Genomic DNA, 12,996 nt, shown 5'->3' on the forward strand with positions numbered 1-12,996 from the left:
AGTTAGAATTGGGGGGTTTCCACTGTTTAGGTACATCAGGGGGTCTCCAAACACGACAGCCAATTTTGCGCTAAAAAAGTCAAATGGTACTCCCTCCCTTCTGAGCTCTGCCATGCGCCCAAACAGTGGTTTACCCCCACATATGGGGCATCAGCGTACTCGGGATAAATTGGACAACAACTTTTGGGGTCCAATTTCTCCTGTTACCCTTGTGAAAATAAAAACTTGGGGGCTAAAAATCTTTTTTGTTGGAAAAAAATATATTTTTTTATTTTCACTACTCTGCATTATAAATTTCTGTGAAGCACTTGAGCTTTCAAAGTTCTCACCACATATTTAGATAAGTTCCTTAGGGGTCTAGTTTCCAAAATTTGGTCACTTGTGGGGGTTTCTACTGTTTAGGTACATTAGGGGTCTGCAAACGCAACATAACGCCCGCAGACAATTCTATCAAAGTCTGCATTCCAAAATGGCGCTCCTTCCCTTCCGAGCTCTGCCGTGCGCCCAAACAGTGGTTTACCCCCACATATGGGGTACCAGCATACTCAGGACAAATTGGACAACAACTTTTGGGGTCCAATTTCTCTTGTTACCCTTGTGAAAATAAAAACTTGGGGGCTAAAAATCTTTTTTGTTGGAAAAAAATATATTTTTTTATTTTCACTACTCTGCATTATAAATTTCTGTGAAGCACTTGAGCTTTCAAAGTTCTCACCACATATCTAGATAAGTTCCTTAGGGGGTCTATTTTCCAAAATGGGGTCACTTGTTGGGGGTTTCTACTGTTTAGGTACATTAGGGGTCTGCAAAGGCAACATAACGCCCGCAGACAATTCTATCAAAGTCTGCATTCCAAAATGGCACTCCTTCCCTTCCGAGCTCTGCCGTGCGCCCAAACAGTGGTTTACCCCCACATATGGGGTACCAGCATACTCAGGACAAATTGGACAACAACTTTTGGGGTCCAATTTCTCTTGTTACCCTTGTGAAAATAAAAACTTGGGGGCTAAAAAATCTTTATTGTTAAAAAATATATATTTTTTATTTTCACGACTCTGCATTATAAACTTCTGTGATGCACTTGGGCATTCAAAGTTCTCACTACACATCTAGATAAGTTCCATGGGGGGTCTAGTTTCCAAAATGGGGTCACTTTTGGGGGGTTTCTGCTGTTTAGGCACATCAGGGGCTCTCCAAACGCGACATGGCGTCCGATCTCAATTCCAGTCAATTTTGCATTGAAAAGTCAAATGGCGCTCCTTTGCTTCCGAGCTCAGCCATGCGCCCAAACAGTGGTTTACCCCCACATATGGGGTGTCGGCGTACTCAAGACAAATTGTACAACAGCTTCTGGGGTCCATTTTCTCCTGTTACCCTTGGTAAAATAAAAATTTGGAGGCAAAAAGATCATTTTTGTAGAAAAAATGCGATTTTTTTATTTTCACGGCTCTACGTTATAAACTTCTGTGAAGCACCTGGGGGTTTAAAGTGCTCACCACACATCTAGATAAGTTCCTTAAGGGGTCTAGTTTCCAAAATGGTGTCATATGTGGGGGGTCTCTACTGTTTAGGCACATCAGCGGCTATCCAAACGTGACATGGCGTCCGATCTCAATTCCAGCCAATTCTACATTGAAAAAGTAAAACGACACTCCTTCTCTTCCAAGCTCTGCGGTGCGCCCAAACAGTGGTTTACCCCCATATATGGGGTATCAACGTACTCAGGAGAAATTGCACAACAACTTTTGTGGCCTAATTTCTCCTGTTACCCTTGTGAAAATAAAAATTTGGGGGCAAAAAGATCATTTTTGTAGAAAAAATGAGATTTTTTATTTTCACGGCTCTACGTTATAAACTTCTGTGAAGCACTTGGGGGTTCAAAGTGCTCACCACACATCTAGATAAGTTCCTTAAGGGGTCTAGTTTCCAAAATGGTATCACTTGTGGGGGGTTTCCACTGTTTAGGCACATCAGGGACTCTCCAAACGCGACATGGCATCCGATCTCAATTCCAGCCAATTCTGCATTGAAAAAGTCAAACGGTGCTCCTTCACTTCCAAGCTCTGCGGTGCGCCCAAACAGTGGTTTACCTCCACATATGGGGTATCGACGTACTCAGGAGAAATTGCACAACAACTTTTGTGGTCTAATTTCTCCTGTTACCCTTGTGAAAATAAGAATTTGTGGGCGAAAAAATCATTTTTGTGAAAACAAATGCGATTTTTTATTTTCACGGCTCTACGTTATAAACTTCTGTGAAGCACTTGGGGGTTCAAAGTACTCACCACACATCTAGATAAGTTCCTTGGGGGGTCTAGTTTCCAAAATGGTGTCACTTGTGGGGGGTTTCCACTGTTTAGGCACATTAGGAACTCTCCAAACGCGACATGGCGTCCGATCTCAATTCCAGCCAATTCTGCATTGAAACAGTCAAACGGTGCTCCTTCACTTCCAAGCTCTGCGGTGCGCCCAAACAGTGGTTTACCTCCACATATGGGGTATCGGTGTACTCAGGAAAAATTGCACAACAAAATTTGTGGTTAAATTTCTGTTTTTACACTTGTGAAAATTAAAAAAAATGGTTCTGAAGTAAAATGTTTGCAAAAAAAAGTAAAATGTTCATTTTTTTGTTCCACATTGTTTTAGTTCCTGTGAAGTACGTAAAGGGTTAATAAACTTCTTGAATGTGGTTTTGAGCAGCTTGAGGGGTGCAGTTTTTAGAATGGTGTCACACTTGGTTATTTTCTATCATATAGACCCCTCAAAATCACTTCAAAGGTGATGTGGTCCCTAAAAAATACATGGTGTTGTAAAAATGAGAAATTGCTGGTCAACTTTTAACCCTTATAACTCCCTAACAAAAAAAAAAAATGTTTCCAAAATTGTGCTGATGTAAAGTAGACATGTGAGAAATGTTATTTATTAACTATTTTTTGTGACATATCTCTCTGATTTAAGGGCATAAAAATACAAAGTTTGAAAATTGCAAAATTTTAAAAATTTTCGCCATATTTCCATTCTTTTCATAAATAATCGCAAGTAATATCGAAGAAATGTTACCACTAACTTGAAGTACAACATGTCACGAAAAAACAATCTCAGAATCAGCGGGATCCGATAAAGCGTTCCAGAGTTATAACCTCATAAAGTGACACTGGTCAGAATTGTAAAAATTGGCTCGGTCATTAAGTACCAAATTGGCTCTGTCACTAAGGGGTTAAAAAGTAATGCTGATATAAATTAGACATTTGGTAAAAAAAAATGTATTATCTATTTTGTGTGGAATAAACAAGGGCATAACAATTCAAAGTTTTAAAATTGCAAAATTCTCACATTTTTTGTAAAGTTTTTGATAATTTTATAAATAAACGCACATCTTATCGACCAAAATTTACCACTAACATGAGCTACAATGTGTCATGGAAAAACATGTTATCACTGAGATACAATGAAGTGTTCCATAGTTGCTACTTCATAAAATGACACTGGTTCGAATTATATAACTTGACCTGGTCAGGAAGGTGAAAACAGGCTTGTAGGTGAAGGGGTTAAAGATGAGAATATTATAACTACGAGTAAAAGAGTTTAACAAAATATCAAGACACACTACTCTAATTTTAAAGTTTGAAAAGCAAATGTTACAGGTCTCGGTGCTAAATTCATAATTACAGGTTTTTTACTGACAGATTTCAGAGTAACACATTAAGGTCTTTACAACGTCTTGGATGAAGCAACTTGATTTGCAAAGATTGAATTACAAAAGAATCATGAAAGGAAAAACTAGAAACAGCTATATATCTTCAGCTATTTCAACTGCTTTTTAAATACCCATTTTTCATTTTAGAGTTTCCCATTCCCTTAGGAACAGCCTGAGCTTAAGAGAAACCTGGATTCCACACAGGAGTTTAAGACTATATTATGGATCAATAATTTGTAGGTTTGTTTATGAAATATGCCAACTTACACGGACAAAGTCATTTTTAAGAGGCAGCCAAGATCAATATATATGTGCATAGATTTATGGCTGTTTTTGTTACAATCAGAATAAGTTTTTATGTCCAGAGAACTTTACACAGAAGGGAGATTTTACTCAACATGCAGAAGCTAAGCAATAGTTAGCTTGTGCTGGGTAATTATAACCTTGATTTCCTATTCGAATATTTATATGTGGTTTGCAATGCTAAAACATGAAACATTTAATTCGTTTAGAAAATATGTGTGCAATTTACAGCATTTCCTTTCTTTTCAAAATGAAAATGCTCCTAAAACTCCAAAAATTAGGATTCTCACACTTCAAGCCTCCAACTTTCTTAGTATCTCTATAGTATCTCTGGTTGAGACTTCCTCTGTTTATAGACCAAATTCCAAATCCTGAAAATGAAATTATTGCAGAAGTTTGAGCTCTCACTTCCACTTTCCCAACTTTCCCACAAGTCTCTACTATGGGGATGTTAGTGTGCATATGTGACAGTGGTGAGGATGACGTTCCACTCTCTGAAAGCCCCTGGTGGTAAAATGTATTTTACATGTGTTTTACTGCACTGTATTGTATTTAAGAGTAATCTTTCTGTGGCTGCAGTTCCTTCTAGTAGCGTAGACATGGCTAATTTTAAGGCCGGCACAGGTTGGGGAGGAGGATTGAAGATTGTGGGTTAGTGATAGGAATAGAAAGTTGAGTTGAGCTCAGACAAGGAAATAAGTGCGGACGCTTTCAGGTCCAAGTAAACTGTGCAGGAGTGTGTGTGTGTGTGTGTGTGTGTGTGTGTGTGTGTGTGTGTGAGAGAGAGAGAGAGAGAGAAACAGCAAAGACAACAGTGGAAGTAAAGGTACCTTCACACGAAACGACTTTACAACGAGAACGACAACGATCCGTGACGTTGCAGCGTCCTGGATAGCGATATCGTTGTGTTTGACACGCAGCAGCGATCTGGATCCTGCTGTGATATCGCTGGTCATTGAATAAAGTTCAGAACTTTATTTGGTCGTCAGACCGGCGTGTATCGTCTGGTTTGACACCAAAAGCAACGATACCAGCGATGTTTTACGCTGGTAACCAGGGTAAATATCGGGTTACTAAGTGCAGGGCCGCGCTTAGTAACCCGATGTTTACCCTGGTTACCAGCGTAAAAGTAAAAAAAACAAACAGTACATACTCACCTGCGCGTCCCCTGCCGTCCGCTTCCTGCTCTGACTGAGCGCCGGCCCTAAAGTGAAAGTAAAAGCACAGCGGTGACGTCACCGCTCTGCTGTTAGGGCCGGCGCTCACACAGTACAGGAAGCGGACGCCGGGGGACACGCAGGTGAGCATGTACTGTTTGTTATTTTTACTTTTACGCTGGTAACCAGGGTAAACATCGGGTTACTAAGCGCGGCCCTGCGCTTAGCAACCCGATGTTTACCCTGGTTACCCGGGGACCTCGGCATCGTTGGTCGCTGGAGAGCGGTCTGTGTGACAGCTCTCCAGCGACCAAACAGCGACGCTGCAGCGATCGACATCGTTGTCGCTATCGCTGCAGCGTCGCTTCGTGTGAAGGTACCTTAAGAAAAGAGAACAGCTTGAAGAACTCCATTTGTTCCATTGGAATATTCTTAGCAGGTAAGTTTGGGAAGGGAAGGTTGATCTGCAACTTGTGAGAGTCTCTAAGGGCCTTCAGGAACGGGAAACATCAGCCAATTCTTGAGAGCTGTGATTCCGAGAAGAGACAAGTCATTGTGGCTGGGGGCACATACAGTAAAAGAGATAACAACATGCACTTCATTTACATGGTTCCTGAAAAATGGTCTGAAGATAGAGAACACAGGAAAATGTAGCTAAAGTGTCACTCTAACCTGAGAAGATTGGAAGTCTCACCATCTATGCCACTGAAAATAAAGACTGGAGACATGTCACTGTTATGTTGCTTAAAGCGCAATGTCAACAAATCCTGTTTTCTGCTGTGTGTTTTTACAAAAGTTAGTAAAGACGAGTTTGATTTTATGGACTGCTGTGGTTTTATGTCAGTGGGGTGGCAGGGAATCATGGCCATGCAATTATGGAGGACGAGAGGAGTGGTGAAGTATCTACGATAGCTATAAAATCACACGCGTCAGAGGCAACCCCCATTTTTCGGTAAAGTGCCAGGGTGTGGAAACGATGTCCCTCGCTCACGGCTACTGCCATGTTTATACATACTTAAATTATGCTGCACAATATTTCTAAATCTCCTTTAGATTGCCCTCAGCAACCATAGCACAAGTATATCATATTACAACTCCAGTCTTTTATGTTAGGAAATAGAGGTTCTTGGATCCTACTGATTCTGAAGATTATTTTTTTAAAGGAAAAAAACTAAACAATGATGGCATGAAACTGGACTTTTTGTAGGACTAGCCATTTATACTTGACAATTGTTTTGCGTCAGGGGGATTTTCACCATAAGCAGCATTATATTTTTAAGTATTTGCATCAGGTTCCTTTTACAGCTTGTAGTGCAATATGAAATATACTGGTTTTTTTCTGGGGGAAGGAGACTAGGGATGTCTTAGGTTTGGCAATTTTTAGGCTACAAGATAGAACTTTGAACATACTTCTTATTGAAAGTGTAAAAAGTATAAACACTATTAACTCTTGAAAAAGCTTGATCAAAAATGCTTGAAAACGTATGCCATATTTTTAAGCCTAAAAAATCAATAGAAAAACCCTTCGGGCATTACGCATGCAAGTCTAAATGAAAGCAGCGCTGGCATAAGGTGACCATAATTCCTTTAGAGGCATGCACCTCTTAATGAATTAGTTGAATCTTATAATTGGAACCGGAGTTACATTTCTGGTGTAAATATCATATATATTAAAATGTTGTAAATTTTGATTAACTTTTGGAGTGAACATCACTACATCCTGTTCACTACAGCTTAACAACTATTAAAGTTGCAAAATTTTGATCAAAAAGTAAAGTTGCAGCATATTGCAACATTCCAAGAAGTTTTATAGCAGAAAACTGGTAAAAGACCTTGAATAATCAGGCCCTTAGTGTGAAGTAATACCACCAAAAAGAACAAAATAATAATCTCTTAAAATACAATGTTTATTAAACTTATGAAAATAAAACATTAAATACATATTATAACAGTAATTAAAATTGGAGGATTACATGAAATAGCATACTAGACTTAATTGTACATATAAGTCAAATTGGAGTCTTAGTGGCAAAACACATGTTCTAAGGAGGAAGAAAATTACTTGTATTTCAAACAAGCTATTGTGGCATGTGGTCCTGGTGCCCCAACGTGTAGTTTCATCCTTGATTTGCCGGTGGGAATTTCAGGAAAGGAGCAAAAAGTTAGTATATAAAGGTAAGGGTATAGATTAATTAACCAATGGCAACTATCAGCTTGTTTTATACGTATGTGTTAAATCAATCAAAAGAGCAATGATTGTGATGCTATCCCACACCAGTCAATCCCGTCATGTATATTATAGGAATCCACCTAAACAGTCTATAAAGAGATCTGTAGCGCAAATGTTGTAAGTACACTCCCAATTGTTGTGCCACTGCATGTCAACCTATCGTCCATTCTGTCTCTAAAGTAAGCGGGCACGTAACCTGCCCTGAGTCCTGTCCTAATTGCTAAGGAACTCCTCGTGTCCATCTATTGGGGACTGAGCGCTGTGTCATGCTGTGTCACATTGTGTTAGCCCAATGAGAATCCATCTGGGCGGTGTGTCCACAGACGGCGCCCTCTTAGCTGTAATCCCCTCACTCGCCAGGACTGCAATTGAAGCATTGCAGTGTTGCCTAGGAACTGTTTCCAAGGAGGTGGAAGCGCACACCGATAGTGTTGCCTGGTCCAGAGGAAGATCATGGAAGGAACAGTCCATGCATGCGCTCATGGAACCATAATGTGGGTTAGCCATATGCTGGTAGAAACACATAGGGACTGTTCTGATTGATGCATCAAGTTTAAAAATAAAACGTTATACCCAAAGTCCATGGAAATAACATTTCTTTGTCCGTTAGAATATTTTTCAAAAGCTCATTAGAGAGATACATACAAGGGCATGCAATTCCCTAAGTACAGGTTAGTAGTGATGAACGAGCACTAAAATGCTTGGATGCTTGTTACTCGAACTCATTACTCTAACTGAACAATTCCTAATGCTCATTTAGAGTAATGAGTATAAAGGGAGTCAAGGGAAAATCCAAGTATTTCTCCGGAAAACCCTACAATGAGGTCTGGGGGGCAGTAAAAATGTTGAAATTGATGGTAAAAGCACTGAATGGAAGGAGAACAGCATGGAGAAGACCCCTGGAGGCATGTCTGACTTCCAGATAGCTGCTGAGAACACTAGTGTCACACTTTTAATGCACTTTAAGGACTGACTATAAAACATTCAAAATCAATGAGAAATTGGAGTTTACAGGAAAAAAATGTTAAGAAACATTCCTGCATAAAGACTTGTATGTAAGGCAAAATTTAAAATGTTTTTTTAAAATATTATAATTTAAGTAAATCGAAATTGAAATTTTTATTAACAAATTGGAGATTTCCGTGTAATTTATGAAGGAAGCAAGAACAGCCAAAATTAGATAGAAAAGAGACTCATATACACCCCTTATTAGACATAAAGTAGCCCAACACTTCCAAGGCATAGAGGGACAGCTCAGGCCAGATGTCCAGCTTTGAAACCAAATAGTTGAAGGTTGCAGTTGAATTATGGAGTGCGCTTTTTTTGGCCATGTTTTGCTTTTAAACTACCTCCTTGTCAAAAATACCTGGTCATCATTGCATGGATGCTGGAAGGGTGTCATGAAATTGTCCCAGGGCTTTGACAGTGTACCCTTGCCTCTACTGTACTTGGTGTGTCTCCCTCGCTTCTCCTTCTTGGTTGGGCAAGGAAGTTTGCCACCTGCTGCTAGAGTTGTCTGATCCAAATTTTTTCAACATATTTTCCACAATGGCCTTCTATTACAGCATGATTTCAGTAGATCTCTCCATCTCAGGAAGGAGAGATGCAAAATTCTCATTGTAGCATGGGTCTAGCAGCATGTACTTTTCTTGGCCAAGAATAGGGTCACTGGAAAGGCACATAAAGTTGGCCGTTTGTGCAAAGCTCCCTACAGCCAACACTTCTCTGTCTCCACCATGATTATGACTCTCCATCTCCTCCTCATCTATCTCTTCCTACTCATTCCCTTCAGCCCATACATGTAGGAGAGACTGGATGAAGCATGTGTGGGTACTAGCCTTTGTTGTGCTAAAAACCAGCTCATATTTCGCCTCCTCCTCCTAATCAGCCTCCTCCTTCTCATTATTACCCAGAGGTTGGGCTGGGTAGTATCTCCCTGTTTCATGTCTTCCTCCATCTCGACATAGTCATCATGCAATGCTTCATCTTTAACTGTGAGCAGCAACTGGTAAAGTAGGCATAGAAGTGGGATCGTTGCTTTGATTATGGCATCATCACCGCTCACTATCTTTGTTGAGTCCTCATAGTCTCGGAGAACCTCATAAAATGTCAGACATACATGCGCACTCTTCAGTTGCTATGTATGGTGGCTGACCAAAATACTGATGGGAGTTTTGAAGCTAGTATTCAACAACTGGATACTGCTGCTCACAAGGCCTTGCCACAACGTGCAATGTGGCATTCCAGCACATAGTCACATCACACACCAGTCAGTGAGCTGGCACTTGCATGCACTGCTGTGCTGACAGAGTGGCAGCAGCTGTAGCTGACATCCGGAAGTGGGCGCTTATGCGGTGGAACTTGAGAAGTAGCTCTGGCAAATCTGGCTGGCATGATATGTGTGTGAGCTTGCCAAGCTTCACAGCCTCCACTAGGTTATATCAATTGTCACACACAACCATGCCTGATTGTAGGTTCAGCAGAGAAAGCAACAGATCTGTCTGTTCTGCTATTCCTTTCAGCAACTCTTCAGTAGTGTGCTGTTTATCTCCTAAACTAAATTAGCTTCAGAAGAGACTATTGCTGCTTTGCTGAGTCAGTGCTGCAATGCATCCAGCTTCTGGCTGATGTGGACGAAGTACTGTGAGATGAGAAATCAGAGATCGTGGATGAGGAGGAACAGGAGGGGGGTGTAGAAACTGGTGTAGGAGGTGGAGAAAACCCTGATAGAAGTAAGGCCAGCAATCCTTGGGGTCGGTAACAGTCCCAGACTGGGGTACACTAACTCATTGACAGAGAAATTCAAGAGTATCGGTTCACTGCAGAACAGTTGCCTGCCTTCTCCCTCTAGTCATGCCACTGCCTCTTCCTGCTTATTTCAGTGCATCAGATCCCTCCCCATCAGTGCTTCTGTCCTCGCTCTGCATGCCATCTTCCCAGGTTGTGTCAGTGACTTTGCCATCCACCACCTCATCTTCCATCGCCACAGACTAGTGACTTAACAACAACATGACTTATTGGCAACGGTGCCTCATCATCATCTACTTCCTTAGACAAAATTTGCCTATGCCCGCCATCATCTTCTTGTGACAGTGGCTGCTCTAAGTTTTGTGCATCACTAAATAGCATATCCTCCTGCCCCTCGTTGAACATGCAGGTTGAGAGGACCCAATCAAGAAATGATTATGTAAAGAGCTCCTCGAAGTATCTTAGTTTGGGATCACTGGTCACCTGAGACTCGACATAGTGGGTCGATTTCACAAAAAACATTTAGTCACCTGCAGCAGGCAAGGAGCTTTTTTTGTTTAAAACCACTGTAATTTAACACAAAGCAGGTTGAACTGTATGGATGACAAAACAGTCATTTTTTTCACCAAAAAAAAAATAAAAGTGGTCATCTGCAGCAGCTATATATTTAGAAATGGACTGCAAAACCCTAAGCCCTGCCCAGATACGCAAGTGATATCCAAGTATCACCGAGTACATTAGCTCATCACTATAGATTATCCAAATAATTGGAAGACCGATGACAAGTAAGGATATGGGAATTTGATAAATTAGACTGTCACACAGGGTTATGCCATATGAAGGTAAGTCTTCAAAGGGTCCATTGGAGACACATGTCATAGGGGTCCTTTGATGCATGAAAAATCCCCAACGCAGATAAGGTACAATAGGGATCTGATTTGAACCCATTTTAGATTTCAACCGTGGTGTATTTTGATGTTAGGAAAGGAAACAATCCCAATGGTGAGAGTATTTACTACTATGATGTACTATTTACATACCAAATCCTCGTGGACCAATAAAGTACACAGCATGTGTAAAGCAGAAAAGACAGTGATCAGTTACCAATGATACACTAGAATGATGAGAGAAAAGACAGGATTAAAATATGTAATAGAACAAAACAATACCAAAAAACTGTTAAAATAAAAATGTATATATAAAAAAGAGTCCCCACGACTAAATGGTTCCCTACAAAAAATGCATTGAAGGCAAAGTTCTCAATCAAACACCCAATGGCTGCAATGCCTAACTTGTATATCCATTTGCTTTCTAGTTTGGCAAGTGTTTTGTTACGGTTCAAAGAATTGTGATGAATAACTAAATGCTCACACGTCAATTGAATAAACTAAAATTAATTTAGTTAGTAAAGGATAATACTGTAAATATAAACAGTCACTCAAAATAGCAAATAATCAATAGTCATACATTACATAGGAGTCAATCAGCCTGGTCTCTCAGTCTTCTCTCTTCCAATCTGTCTCTCTGTCTGTCTCAGGCATACCTACCATTTATATGCTAAACCAACTCCATTGCAACTTCTCTAAAGGTACCGTCACACTCAGTGACGCTGCGGCGATATAGACAACGAGCCGACCTAAACTAGATCGCTGGAGCGTCGCTGTTTAGGTCGCTGTAGAGACGTCAAACACAGCAACTCCAGAACGATGCAGGAGCGATCCAGTGATGTAACGGGGACTCACTTCTCGTTCTCGCTGGTTGTTAGCTCCATGTCAAACATTGCTGGCGTCGTTGCTTTTGATGTCAAACATGACAATACACGCCAACCTGGTGACAAAATAAAGTTCTGGACTTCTAGCTCCGACCAGCGATGGCACAGCGGGATCCAGATCGCTGCTGCGTGTCAAACACATCAAGATCGCTATCCAGGACGCTGCAACGTCACGGATTGTTGTCGTTCTCGTTGCAAAGTTGCTGAGTGTGACGGTACCTTAAGGTTAGATGTTTATCATGGTATGCCAGTGTGACACCTCCTTCAGGCCAAATAGATAAGAACACCACCTGGCATCCCTCCGGGCTTAACAAGAATCTGTCTAATTAGCATTTACATGATATTCCCTTGGTTCTCATCTTTGAAGATAAGTGTAAATTACTGGGTCATTTACATTCTGGACAATTGACATGTAACCTTCTGTGGACTCCATTGAAAGTACATATATATAAATTTAGGAGGAAAATGAGGGTGCATCTTATTGTTCGAATTTAGCTTACTGGAGGGGTGGCGGCAGTGGAGTGGGGTCACAAGAGGCAGGGTCGTTACTGCTGGAAGCCAGCGATGGTAGCAGAAATGGGGCCCTGAGCTGGGAGGAGGGGATGTCTTAGCAGTGCGAGGCTGTGGGCTCTGGGCTTCAAGAAAATGTTGGCGGTGAGGCAGGAGCAGAGTCTCCGCTCTGTACATTGATTGATTAGCCAGTGGAGAGCTTCATAAAAATGGCCGCCGGAGGCAGCACATGTGCACATATAGATCTCTGCTAAATGATGAGTCTGGGAGATACTTCAACATGATGACACACCACACATAAAGTATTAAAGTAGAATTAAATTTTACAAAAATCTGTATTTGTCAAAATGTGAATTTTTGAAATTTGCTTCAGATTTGGCAAAATGCCGACCAAGGGCAGCCCTTTTTTTGAATTGTAAAAGGACATCACAATATAAAAAATTACTTAGTATTACCTTACCACTCACCTTTCTATCCCCTCCATGTCAGCTGTCTGGTCTTTGCCACATCTTCAGATTTCCGTCACTTGTGCTGAAAGATACTAGCATGATGACTATGTGCATGCTTGCACAACACCCTC

This window comes from Ranitomeya variabilis, chromosome 6 (assembly GCF_051348905.1).
Source record: "Ranitomeya variabilis isolate aRanVar5 chromosome 6, aRanVar5.hap1, whole genome shotgun sequence".
Classification (NCBI taxonomy): Eukaryota; Metazoa; Chordata; class Amphibia; order Anura; family Dendrobatidae; genus Ranitomeya; species Ranitomeya variabilis.